We start from the raw sequence: 14472 nt of genomic DNA, 5'->3' as shown, positions 1-14472 counted from the left end.
TTTTTTAATGTTATTCCGTATTTCATTTTCAATAAACTGAAAAGAGATTTGATAATACAAAAAGAAAAGTATAGATATCATATGACTATATACATGTACATGTATATCTGTTTACAAAAAAACAATGCAAAAGTTGAAAATTCTATATTAAGTTTTGTCAGATTCTATTGAAAATTCAAAAACCTTCACTTGGTACTTTTTAAAACTTAAGTTTAATATTTTTTTTCACATTAATTTCATTATAAATAGGAATGTCATACATGTAGATTTTAAAAAGGTTCCTTTCCTATAACCAGGTATAACCGTCACCATGCAGCCCATTTCTTAAAGGACAAGTCCACCCCAACAAAAAGTTGATTTGAATAAAAAGAGAAAAATCCAACAAGCACAGCACTGAAAATTTCATCGAAATCGGATGTAAAATAAGAAAGTTATGACAATAAAGTTTCACTTTAATTTCACAAATAATACATGTATATGCACATCCCAGTCGCTATGCAAATGAGGGAACTGATGGCATCATTCACTCACTATTTATTTTGTATTTTATTATATCAAATATGAAATATTCTAGTTTTCTCCTCACTGTCCTGTGAAACAAAGTTTTAATTTGACCTGAACAATCTGAATTACCATTGTTTAACATTTTAAGGACCTTTATATTAAAGTCAAGTTGGTCCTTATTGTAAAATCTGTAAAAAAATATATTTTATTATTCAAACAATAACAAACAAAAGAAATAGTGAATGAGGGACATATTCGATTTTCTCATTTGCATGTGACTAAATTGTGCATATAACTATTTTGTTAAAAATAAACAAAAATATAAATGTCATAACTTTCTTATTTTACATCCGATTTCGATGAAATTTTCAGCATTTTGCGTGTCTGATTTTTCTCTATTGACTCAAATCAACATTTTTCTGAGGTGGACTTGACCTTTAAAGGGTTACAACTATGTATAACACTACCATGGTAACAGTGCTTTTCAGCCAATCACAAAGTTTCCATTGCATTACATTAGGCCTAATGGAAAGTTATTAAACATAGCTGTATGAAAGTCTTTATTAACAGGGCCCCCACATTTACAGAATTATAAAATAAACCCCAGCATCTGCACTTAGTATCCGCTGAAAAAAGCAGCTATTATTCTCATTATACATGTACATGTAATACTTTCTCTCCAACTTTGAATGTGTTTTGCATACAGTGTATTACAGCTACAGAAATATGAACAAACCCACTTGTAGAAATCACAAGTGCTTGAAATAATATGAACTTTCAATAAATCAATATTCTCCAATATCCATGACATTTTATAATAACCAGACAGGTGCGTGATAAAATTGGCATTTTACCAGGAATTATGTGACACTTTGTCACACTATTTTAGCTTTGTAATGTACATGTATGTATGCGACCTGTCATTTCTCATCAAGCTGGAATTGATGAAATGACATGAAGCGTATACAGGTACATGTAGGCATATTAAGTGTATCGATGTGTAAAATCATGAAAAAACAACTCATACAACAGGTTTTCTATTTTTTTGTCTCTCTCTGAACAGTTTGCATTTTTAGATGTGATTCTTTCTGGTACATACTGTACATGTATGTTACCACAAGTGTGATTCATAACAACTTCTAAAGAAATTCATAATCTATAAAAAGACTTTAAAAGTGGCTGTCTGGCTTTTTAAAACCTACTGGGTGGTATTCTGATAGTTAAACCTGGGTTAACTTAGTCTGCAGTCTCAGACCCTGATTGGAACTTTGATCAACAAGTGTGCCTCCATGCAAAGACTAAACTTGCTGCCTTCAGTACACAAGGCATGAGTAGGCTGCACATTCAGACCCTAAACTCGAGTGAAGGGTTTGCCCAGCAGACTACATGTAGGTTAACTTACATGCAGACCAAACCTTTATGAAGTGCCAGTTGTCAACTCAATTATCAATTAAAAATCATTTTTAACCTGTTGCAAAATGTTGTCAAATCATTATTTCGAGTCATAAAATGGGAAGAATATGAAAATACAAAAATTACTATCATTTTCATAATTAATTGATCAATACATAATAATTGCTGTGAATATGGAAGAAATATTACAAAGCCCAGCATTCCATAGAAGTGTTTAAAATTCTAGTTTAGAATAGGGTAAAACCTAGGTTTAATTATCAGAATACCATGCGTTGTAATTGCTACTGTAGTGTCACTGTACTGTATGTGTGGTTTTGGTTCTGTAGCACCAGGGATCCATGGGACGGGGCCCTACATGTAAGTGCCCACCCCTGTATATTTAGTGAGTGCACAGGAGAAGGCACTCAGGGCCCCCCACTACTTGGGTGTCTTTGTGACAAGATTTCTGGAAGATAATGACATCATCATTTGTTTCAAAACCCTTTTACATAATTTGCTTTTGCCTGTCAAATTTTTCATAGTTCAATTAAAACATCAGTTCTTGTCAACAAGTGTGTTAAAGTTTTGTTACCAAAAAGGATTCGCCGAACAAAATGGAGCAGCTTTCTGAGCCCCCTCAACAACCCCTCCTTTTCATGAAATTGTTTCACTACTGTTTGGTGTGAATACTCTTTCTGAGAAATAGTTTTATTTTGGTTAATGATGTACAGATAGATTAAAAAGTGAGGCTTGTTTTAATGTATGATGCAAAATAGGTGACAGGCCTCTACAAAAAAATAATTCTGTCACTTGCCCTGTCGGGCAAGTGATGAAAAAATTTGCTTGCCCGATAGAGAAAACTTCTTGCCCTATTTGTTTTGTTTTTTTTTATTGACGGTACTACTCTTATTTTTAAAGGTCATACAAAATAGCAACGATTGAGAATCATGTACAGTATAAAAGAACACACATTTAAAAGTTTATTTTCAGCAACGTAGGCCTGAGTCATTACGTTTATTTTGAGTTTTTTCGCTATTTATAATGGGGCTTAATTTAAGGTTAAAAAAACCTTCACCAAAAGTTGCTAAAATTTCATATTTTACATCTTTAAATCTATGAAATGGTTATCTGTTTGCCATATTTCCTTAGAATTGTTTTGATTTAGTTGGAAACTATAAAGAAAGCCAGTGGAAAATATTCAGCTCTTTACTGACTCTGAAAAAGATTGTTTTATGATGTAAAAAAAATCAAAAGTGGAGTGACTAAAATTTCACATTTTGCATCTTTAAATCCATGAAATGGTCATTTATTTTCCATATTTCCTGGAATTTTTTAAAAATTAGTTGGAAACTATCAAGAAAATTAAGAATATTCACCTCTCCATTGTCTTTTCTTCATCATTTTATGATGTTACACTCGGTCAATATTTTTTTATATTGTAGTCCCACATGTAGACTTTCATGGGTTTTTTTTCATGGTGTTGCAGCATTGATCGTATCGTTTGATCGTTTTACACTTGGTCAACATGAAAGTCTACATGTGGGACCACAATAATAAAAAGCATTTACCGAGTACATCATCATAAATCAGAGTCAAGAAAGAGCTGAATATTCTTCATTTTTTCAGTAGTTTCCAACTATCAAAACATTTTCAAGGTAATATGGAAAATAGATGGCCATTTCATGGATGTTTGCAAAATGTGAAATTTTAGCCACTTTTGGTGTGTTTTTTTGCAAATTGCTCAAGTAGCGCATGCGCAGTCATTGCACACATAGAACGTATTAAAGATGCCATGGCACGGTTTTGCGAACGAGGTACCTGGCGATAAATTATTGGTAATTGGCGCTGTATTTATATCAGTTTCCACTGTTTTTTTTACTGGTTTGACATAATTTGAGAGATACATGTAGTTGTGATTATCCAAATGATATTGAAATTTAGAAGGTCTACTGATATTTTATTTCCAAAACAACCACTTGCCCGATCAGGCAATTGAGTTTGAGAAATGCTTGCCCGCACGTCATTTTCACTTGCCCCGGGCAAGCGGGCAAGCGGTTTTGTCGCGCCCTGGGTGAGTACTTGATCAACACTTCTCATTTCCACTGGAAAATAATCTTGTTGCCAGAGTACCATGAATTCAACCAGATCACACAAATGTATTCATAGGGAGAATGATCAACATCTTGAAGTCTGCAGCTAAGACTAATAAGTGCTTGGAAAAACAAGAAATGTGATTGCAAGTTGTTGTCTCCAGACTTTTAATCTAGACAATGAGGAGTGGGTTCATAACCCACTGTCTACTCACGTCCTTTGACAAGGCATTAATCATCTCAATTTGTAACCCTCTACCCAGGGGTAGAAAATTGGTACCTACAGTACATTCATGTAGAAGGAAGCACATAATATGCAGCACAGAAACAATTAACTGTACATAAAGCTTACCTGCCAGAGTGCCTTTTTAGAACAAGCCTGCTCTCTGTCTGTGTAGTCTTTGTCCTTAGGTAAGGATGTCTGTCCTACGACTTCTGTCCGTCTCCCTTTAAAATCAATAGCAATTATTAGTGCATTGTATGTTGACACAGTGTATTGATCAACTGGTGAGTGGTCCCCAATACTCCAAGGTCAATGTACCTAGTACAGTATAAAAACAAAAGGGCTTTAAGCTAGCACAAGTTTAAAGATCAATTCTAGATTGATATCATGTGGCAAGAGTGAAAGGGGAATTTAAGGATACCATAGAGAGTTCCTCAATGACATGTACATGCAGATAAAGTACCCCTACTGATATAAACATTAAAAATATTACGGAATCTGCCACGATCCTCTACTCCCCCCCCCCCCCCCTTCCCCTCTACAAAAAAACAACAACATGCAAATCATTAAAACACATCATACATGTACATGTATGTAAATACCTGTAAACATGAAATGTCAAGTGGGAACTGGGAGGTGCAAAAAATGTCCACACCATCACTCCCATGAGTTTCAGGAAAGGACTTGTTTGTTAGTAGGCATTTTATCTGACAAGTTTTGGTTTATCCAACAGTTAAAAAGTATTCAACAGTGCTTCTCAGCCAATCAAAAGAATGTAAAGTTGTCATGATCTAGTAGCATAGCAAATTTGTATATTACGTTGAGCAAAATGCCAACAGCCAAATGTACATGTAGGTGCATGAAAACTACCAATGGCCACAAAGCCAAATCAGAATTTCTTATATTGGTATTAAGACTTTTTTTTCTTTATTAATCTATGCATAGAATATTTGCGAGTTTGTTCCATTGCTGATGGTAAATAAGACCAAAATTGGAATCAAAGTTCTCTTTTATTAATTCTACCTGTTTAGCTAAAGTATACAATGATCACATATTTTTTGCTGACTATTTGGACAAAGGCCTGAAGCAACAATACATGTAGATGCACCTCCACACCATAACAATAGCTTCACCCCAAAGCAGGTTCTGCTTCAATACTTTATACACACGACCAAGTGACAGGGATTTGCACTCAAAGCAGGGCACAGCTTGACAGGAAAATCAAATAGAAATAGGCCTACAATACTGGAATTCAGGTGTTAAAAGAGGGAAGGAAATGTATCCCTTCAGACTTCTGAAATGTTTCTAGTATGTACTACTGTACAGTACACTGTAAATTAACACTGAATGAAAGCCAAGGGCTGAAATGTACATGTACTTCACTCTGGGGGATCCTTGCATAAATCTACATGAAAGGCCTATCATACAAGTTGCAGTACATCATGCCCCATATTGAAGAGCATATTGTTCAGAACGCCCAACTGGGTCAAAATATTGGAAAAGCACATGAGCCTAAATGCAGAGAAGGAAGAATTCACACAAAACAAGGGCGACAAAAAAACAAATTAATAAAAACCCCATCATTAAAAAAAGGGGAAGTTCACCCTGAAGAATAGTTTGCTAAAAAAATAGCTGAAAGAATAATAAAAAAATATTGGTGAAGGTTTGAGGAAAGTCCATTAAAAATTAAAGAAGTTATTAGAATTTTAAGTTTTGGATTTGTGACGTCATCAACGAGCAGCTGCCCCATATATGTTATAAAGGCCTAATACAGGTATAAAATGTAAATTTCAATTTTTTAATGGTTCATGGTGACTTTTTTTTTAATTTCTTTTTTGGAACTGGTGTAAAATGATTTGTCTATTCAGTCTATTGATACATAGTAATGAATGTAGAGTAAACTCATTTTCAATCTTCTGAGAAAATTACATTTCATTGATATTTTACCATTCGATATGTACATTTATATGTAGGAATATGACATCACAAATCAAATAATTAAATGAGTTATGAGTTAAGATTAAATGAATGAGATAATTCCTTGGGGGGGGGGGGTTCAAATCAGGGTATTCATATGGAATGTGAATTTCCTCCAAAATGTAAATTTGTTATTTTCATTTGGATGATCGCTGAATTGGGGGTACTTGAATATCTTTAATTTCAAGGGCGGTATGGGCAATTATTAAAATATCATTACCGGTATTCTGTTGTACGTGCATAATTTTCTGTTAAAATATTAGGAAGGTCTTTGAGTGACTTGGGAAAACATTCCATTTTTAGGGTCTTGAATTTATGAAGGTACATGCCACTCACTCCAAAGTTCAGCTTCATTAGAGCAAAAGGGGTATTATGGACTATAAAGTGATTACACAATCAAACTTACAAAGAATAGACCCAAACCTGTTTATTCTTTGTCACTTGGTGTTAAAGCATCCACATTTTATCATTTGTGCAGGTTTACAAATCCATGCTGCAGATAATACTTGACATAATACACACATGCATGTTAAAATCTGCAAAACAGGTTCCATGGAAAGTCATATTATGCATAGTTTTAAAGTACATTGGAATTCTCTTTGATTTTCATGATGACCACTTTTATTATCAAATTAAAATTTTCTGGCCTGGAAAAAATGTGTTTTCCATTCATATAATATGTGAATCCTCTGTTCTTCCATAATCCAATAATTTTTTTATGTTTTCTGTATCACTGAAAATGGGGACTCTAACAATTTCTGTTGCACAAGTTAACTTGTACCGGTACTTATTTTCTGGATCTGGATCTGTATGGGATGAGGGATCTACTGTTAGTCTGCTTTGTTAAGTTGCAAACCCCTCACTCGAGTAATAATAAAGGGTCTGAATACGCAGCATACAATGGCGTGTGTACTGAAAGCCCTCTCTAATCACATGTGCTAAAACTGGTCTTCTGTGAAGAGCCACTTGTTATCAAAGTTTCCAGCAGGGTCTGTGCCTGCAGACTAGGCACAAGGATGATTAGAAGGGGTGTGTGTGCAGTTTTCACAGACGTACATATTTCATTTACTTCTGGGACCGACCTTTAACATCACCATCCAATGGTTGTGACCAGGGTTTGAATCTTGAAGCTGTGCTTCAAAATTGTAGAGCTCTACCCCCATGAGTAGCCACAACATCTAGTCGTACTGTAATTATGTAGGTAAAGTCTTTCAATGCACAACCTGTTCGTTGATGGCGAGTTGATTAACATCACTCAGATGGTTCCACTATATTTTATTGGTTGACCACGATTTGTATAAGAACTGGACCCCCCCCCTCCACTGCCATCACTTCGAACAAGACAGTGGGTTTGAGATTTCTTCCTTTCAATTTTGTCTTTGTCCACATTTGTTGAGACGATAGTATTGTAGATCAACAAGCAGATACACGGTACTCCAATAAAAATCTGGTTTAATTATCTTCAACCGCTTTATAATCTATAAAGCACTTGCAGATTTATCATTAAACCTGTAATCAGATTCTATCAGTCAAACCTTCATTTTGCACATTGTCCACTCCCTAGGGAGCATCCAAGCCAGTTCCCATTGAGGCGCACAAATACTGGACAAGCTACTGGGTACCCGTTTAGCACCTGGGTTGAGTATGGCATGTTTGGACCAACGCCTTGCCAAACGACCCTTGGCTGTCGTGGGATTCAAACACAGGACTCTCTGATGATTGCATACATGTACAACTTGCAAGGCCAAAGTCAGAAACACTAAACACAACTTAGGCTCTTCCATGTGAGGGTAACAACAGCATGAAGAGTCTAGACCCACATAGATCTACAATCCATCAAATGCAACACGCACTCTGCAAAACAGAGCAAAAATCACAGAAATTCCACTAAGTTCATGAACCAAGTTCATCTTGCTTCACACTCAGCACTCCCCCCCCCCCCCCCCAACAATCACTGCTCACCCATATCCACAGATCGGTCCTTTTTAAGTTTTGGCTACGTATTATTTGGCTTTGGCATTGCCGCACAGCTCTGTAATTAGAATTCAAATAACATTCACAATTTGTCATTCTAAAAATAAAAATGAATCTAATCATGCTGATTCACTGATTTGGGCATTGGGGTTAAAACATCATGATCATCTCATCAAACAAGACAAACATAATTGGTTACAAATATAATTGATTGTTCAATAAGGAATATTGGCTTGGTTTCGGGTCGGCGAAAACATGTTTGCTCGTTTTCATCATCTCACTCACCAATTCGAAATTGATTGTTCAGCAGTTGAGTCAGGCGTGAGGCTCTGCTCAGCTCAGTCAGTAGACTCGAACTAGCTATGCCGCTCCTCCCGGCTTATCTGGCACTCCAAATGCGCTCTTCCTCTGTTCTGGCTCTGCTGACTCCTGCTGCAGACACACGTTCACTCAACTCCCCAATCCATCTCTATAGCACTAAATTCTAATTGTCCTCCGATTAAACTTTCAGCTCATCTATGGTCTCCTGAGATTCAGTTTGTAAAATGAACTTAAGCCTGGTTAAAATGCAACGACAAGGACAAAGATGAAAATACCGTCACTCTTTTCCAGCTGGTCGCGTCGCGGCGCCTCAAATTATCTGCCATTAGACAATGAACTATGCGAGATACTGAACTCGGTCATTTCCAACGACAAGATCGGTAGTATCATTTACGGGGCGGGGTCCGAATATAATTATTATCAAGTCAATTCCATTTTGATCAAGTAAAAGTAATTCAGTTCAACTCATTTATTTTCCACTTTCATTATGACTATCGCCTTTTAATCAGAGGGCCATGGTTCAAATCATATAAGGCAACATGAATGAATAGATATGAGGAGGTTCAGTGGCGTGGTGAGTCAAACATTTTGAGGGTCCGGCATGGCGTACTTGGGCAAAATTTCGTGAGCGAGCAAAAAATTACCTTTTTATTATTTAAATATAGACCTATTGTTTGGATAGATTTTGGCATAGCATGCAGAGGATAATGTACCATACGTCACCCTTTTCTCTGTTCTTCTTAATTTCTCCTTTTTTTCTTGGTCTTGATTTTTTTTGGGGGTCCCTGCATGGCCCCAAGCCCCCACCCAATTTCACCCGGGGGGGGGGGTGATATCCTCTGTGCTTGCAAACAAGGGACATTGATGTGATCAAACTTTTCAATCGTCTTTCATTAATGAGCAAAGTAGGCGCGGTTCTAGGAGGGGGCTTTGGGGACTAAAGCCCCTCCCCCCAAAAAAAATTAATAATAATAATAATTAATTAATTTAAAAATCGCTCGAGCCCCCCCCCCCCCAACAAAAAAAATCGACCCAAAGAAAAAATATAGATATAAAGGGCCTATACCAAGGCCCTATATGCGTACTAGTATGATGATTGTATTGAATAATGCAGTGTTCCATTCATGTCGTCGAGTTCTCTATCAAATCATAGCTTTTTCTATAATTTTTCAAAAATTAATATGAAAAATTTCTCGCTTGGTCGCCTCACACTCCCTCACATAAATAACATCTAAATGCAGCAAAATATTAATCAATGCTAGAAGTATAGGCCCTAATGCTAGGAATATATATGAAGTCAGTGATATCCTGACTAGTAGATTGCCTTGCAACTTTTTTCATTAGATAAATTATACTTCACCCATATCACTAATGCCGTAAAATTGAAGTATTAACTCTAAACCTGTCTTTGTTTTGTCAAAAGCGCTCCGAATTTGTGTCATTCTTTGGGAAGTTTTTTTTTAAAGAAGATAGCACTGACACTTTCTACTCCCTTACCAGGCTAAAGTTATTTAAAACACTTTTAGCTTTAGTAGATTCAGGGGTGTCGATCCATGTTTTGAATGGGGCTAGGGGTAAAAACATTGACCAAAATTTTCGGTGCGCTCTGCGCGACATTATAATACAGAATATTGCACGTACAGCACACCGAAAGAAAAATACAATTTTGTATGTTTAATAGTATTTTTATCATTATTGTCAAGTTTGATGCCTGGTTCTATGCCGCTTTTAGATGATTTTTCAAACACATTCTAGCATTGGATATTACAAAATTTTAATTTGTAAAACTTGATGGGCAGGGCAAATCAATAGGCCTATGTTTGCCACGTCCCTAATATTTTCTTGGCGATCGCCCCCTGCCCCCGCCCCACTATGAATGCAACATGTGGAATGACTTGACTCTATTCTCTACAATATTCTATATTGTCATGACTCTTGTGTGGTCGATCCGGGACGAATATACAGAGCATGAGCCATCGTCACTTGTTCTTTTGCAGCCTATATGCATAATGACTGTCCCCTTCAGTAACGGTGTTGCAGATGAAAATATATTTGGGAGTGCAAAATAAATTGCTCCAAATCAGGGGGGGGGGAAAGTATTTTTGTACAGGAAAATACTAACATGCCCCACCCCCCACCCACCCCCACCCCCCGAAAAAATGAAATTAAATTAAAGGGTATCCACTTCCAATTAATGGTGATTTATGCCAAAGAAAATTTGACAAGCAAGCAAAATGATTTTTGGGGTGGCTATAGGTCGCTCCCTCGCATAATACTAATATAGTTTTTTTTATAGGGGGGAAACAAGCTGCTTGGTCAGCATAGGGCTACCAAAGATAGACCATTTTCACGGTAATGAATAAACCAACGTCTATATTTTCTTAAGCCCCCCGAGTCCCCCCCCCCCAAAAAAAAAAAGAGTAAAACGTCGCCTGCAATAATACCAAGAATCCCTTTTTTTCTTCTTTTGCTCTTCATAGGCGGGACTTTCATTAAAGTGGTACAAAGATATTTTGATGGGGCCGGGCCGCCGGGGAGGGGGGTGGCGATACGGCAATGAATAACTTTTCTCTCTCTCTCTCACTTACAGGGGTATATAGACTTCCAAGCAGTGGCGTACCGTGGGTCACGGCATTGGGGGGGCACCAGCAAAAATTTTGAGTCACTTAGAGAGCGCGCGAAGCGCGCTCAGTTGCCAGGTATACTGACATAATAGAGACATTGACAGTGACATTAAACGAATATGTATCTCACTGATCACATAATGCGAGCGCAAAGCGCGAGCTTAAATTTTTTTGAAATTCAGACCTAAAAAAGGACATTATAAGCAAATTTTTGTAATCACAATACATACCTGTCTCGAAAAACAAACAATGCGAGCGCGAAGCGCGAGCTGAAATTTTTGTATATATTGACCCCAAACAGGGACATTTTAAGGACTATATTTTAGGAATCCATTAAGAGTATACATATCTCACCATAGTCATCTAATGCGAGTGCCAAGCGCTTGCTGATTTTGTTAGAATAATATAAATCTAAACACATGAAGCACTTGTAGTCATTGTAATCATGATTAACATACGCATCTCACATATCAAATATTGCGAGCGCGATGCGCGAGCTGAAAATTTAGGAAATTCAGACCTGAAGAGGGACATTTTAAGGCTTGTTTGTTGGAATTCACGAAGATCATACGTATTTCACTAACCAAATGATGCGAGCGCGAATCTCGAGCTGAAATTTTTGTATATATTGACCCCAAACAGGGATATAATAAGGACTATTTTTTAAGGAATCCATTAAGAGTACACATATCTCACCATAGTCATCTAATGCGAGTGCCAAGCGCATGCTGATTTTGTTAGAATTACATCTAAACACATGAAGCACTTTTTTTGTAGTCATTGTAATCATGATTATCATGCGCATCTCACTAATCAAATATTGCGAGCGCGAAGCGCGAGCTGAAAATTTAGGAAATTCAGACCTGAAGAGGGACATTTTAAGGCTTGTTTGTTGGAATTCACGAAGATCGTACGTATTTCACTAACCAAATGATGCGAGCGCGAATCTCGAGCTGAAATTTTTGTATATATTGACCCCAAACAGGGATATAATAAGGACTATTTTTTAAGGAATCCATTAAGAGTACACATATCTCACCATAGTCATCTAATGCGAGTGCCAAGCGCATGCTGATTTTGTTAGAATTACATCTAAACACATGAAGCACTTTTTTGTAGTCATTGTAATCATGATTATCATGCGCATCTCACTAATCAAATATTGCGAGCGCGAAGCGCGAGCTGAAATTTTAGGAAATTCAGACTTAAAGAGGGGCATTCTAAGGCCTGCTTTTAGGAATTCACGAAGGATTTCACTAACCAAATGATGCGAGCGCAAAGCGCAAGCTGAAAATTGTTGATATTCAGATCAGAAAAAGGGACATTTTAAGGACTGATTTTAGGAATTCATGAAGAACAGACATATCTCACCAATCCACGAATGCGAACGTAGGCACGGACAGGAAATGGTTTATATTAAGACCTTAACATGGGGCAATCGCTTTAAGTAGTCATGATAAAGAAGCATATGTCACTACATTAAACAATAATAATTCGAAGTGCGAGAAAATATATTTGGTGTATATTGACTTGAAAACGGGAGGTTTTAGTACAGAGGATTACATATCTTGATAAACAGACAATGCGAGCACCAGGAACAATGAAAACATAGGCCCTGCGCAAATTATGTTTCATAAAGTTATGATTTTTTAAATGTAATATAACATAACATAATTACAATATAATATAACATTAAAATTAACAATAATTTCTTCTTTCCCCACTACGTTTCTCTCCCTTTCTCCCTCTTTTTCTCCCTTTCTCGGTTTTTTTTGGGGGCCAGCCTATGGGGGGGGGGGCACGTGCCCCCCCATGCCCCCCCCCCCCCCCCGTAGTTACGCCACTGCAAGTTCCAAGGCTCAGGGCCCTTTTTCGTCCTCTTCCTGCAAGTTTTGCTTTCCTTTTCTCCCGGCTTCTTTTTCAAATTTTTGTCACTTCTTGCAAATCGTAGGGGATGACCCCCCCCCCCCCTTGCAGTAGCTCAACCCTTTTATATAGTCAACAGATCGACCCCGGGAGATCGACAACGCAGTGAATTAGTCTTTATTTGCTCGCTCATAATTATTTTTCATATCTGATGGTTTCGGAAATATACACATTCGGAGGAGACACATCTAATTCCACGATTTGATTTGGGAAGTTCATATTTGTGATGCCCTATAATGCATTTTCATATAAGGCTTCCTTATTCCTGATCCTCATCTCAAATCAAACCATTGAGTAAATAGTTTTCACTGAAGAAGTTTCAACTGTTAATCCACATTAGCTCATTGTGATATATCAACTTTCTATGTATTTTGGTTTTTCTTCTGAAGTTTCATTCCGTTATTAGGCTTATCTTCTTTGTTTTGAGACGAAACTCTCGCAACGTTACTGTATTATTTGAAAGCTTTCTGTCTGTCACGTAATATACACACACCTTAAAAGGAGTTTTTGAACACCATTCAGTCTTCCAACTACTGAACAGATAAGTCGGCCAGCCATTTTGACATCTCTATACAATATTCAGGAGCAATCACTGTATATACAATAAACGCTACTACTCCAAACACAAGTTAGATATCTCTTTGTTATACGATCTTTGACAAACCAGTGCTGGCGCAGCTGTATCGCGGGCGAAGAGCTGCATCCAAGTTTAGGATGCATCTCATTTGGTTCATCAAAGGTGCATAAATTGACTGCCCCGCCCCTTCTATTTCCGCCAAAATTAAGCCAACTTCCAAATTCACGTATTTCTTGAATTATTTGCATAAATACTGAATATCTGGAAATTCTGTCCAATACCTCATCCTTGTAATATATGGCTTTTATGTAGGCCTACCTTAAAATAATTTAGATGCTAAAATTCATATTCAAGGCCTACAATTTATGAAGCAAAATGTGCCAAAATACAAATTTACCCTGCTCCCCTATTACCATGGTTACTGATACTATTATGCCCTTTCCCCATTAAGCCCAAAGCATCGGCAATCAATTCAATTATGTACAATCAATTCATTCTTACATTAATTCCAGAAAGTACAAAGCAATTTTATACAATAACATGTGGCTGGGGAATTGAAATAAGTTTCCCTTGGCAAAAATTATGTGTAACAAGACGCAAACACTCTTCATTGAAATAATGACAAGAATGCAAACATTTTCATAGCAGAGAAATAAAAAATTTATTGATCACAATATTTATAATACTACCTTTATCTTGCAAGTGCTTATATAGAACCAAATCTTTCTGTAACAGACTGTTGAAAAAAACTGCGTGGTTAGATTAAACAGATATATACTTGCAACACTCTACTTTCACTGTAATAAAGTTACTGGGTAAGCACAATGTTGGGAACAAGAATTTGGAAAGAAAAATTGTTTTTCT

The 14472-nt window shown here is 36.8% G+C and overlaps 1 long non-coding RNA gene across 1 annotated transcript; it reads right to left on the bottom strand.

The window, feature by feature from the left end:
* Positions 1-227: 227 nt before the first annotated feature.
* On the bottom strand, positions 228-8824 carry LOC135157272 (uncharacterized). Its single transcript, XR_010296287.1, has 4 exons — positions 8446-8824; positions 3976-4433; positions 1891-2683; positions 228-1730 (listed from the first exon to the last, which is right to left on the bottom strand). It is a non-coding gene; the product is annotated as an uncharacterized LOC135157272 (long non-coding RNA).
* Between the last annotated feature and the right edge of the window lie 5648 nt (positions 8825-14472).

The sequence above is a fragment of the Lytechinus pictus genome, chromosome 17 (assembly GCF_037042905.1).
Source record: "Lytechinus pictus isolate F3 Inbred chromosome 17, Lp3.0, whole genome shotgun sequence".
NCBI lineage: Eukaryota > Metazoa > Echinodermata > Echinoidea > Temnopleuroida > Toxopneustidae > Lytechinus > Lytechinus pictus.
The sequence above is the reverse complement of the archived record's forward strand: the minus strand, read 5'-3'. Positions and strand labels throughout refer to the sequence as shown.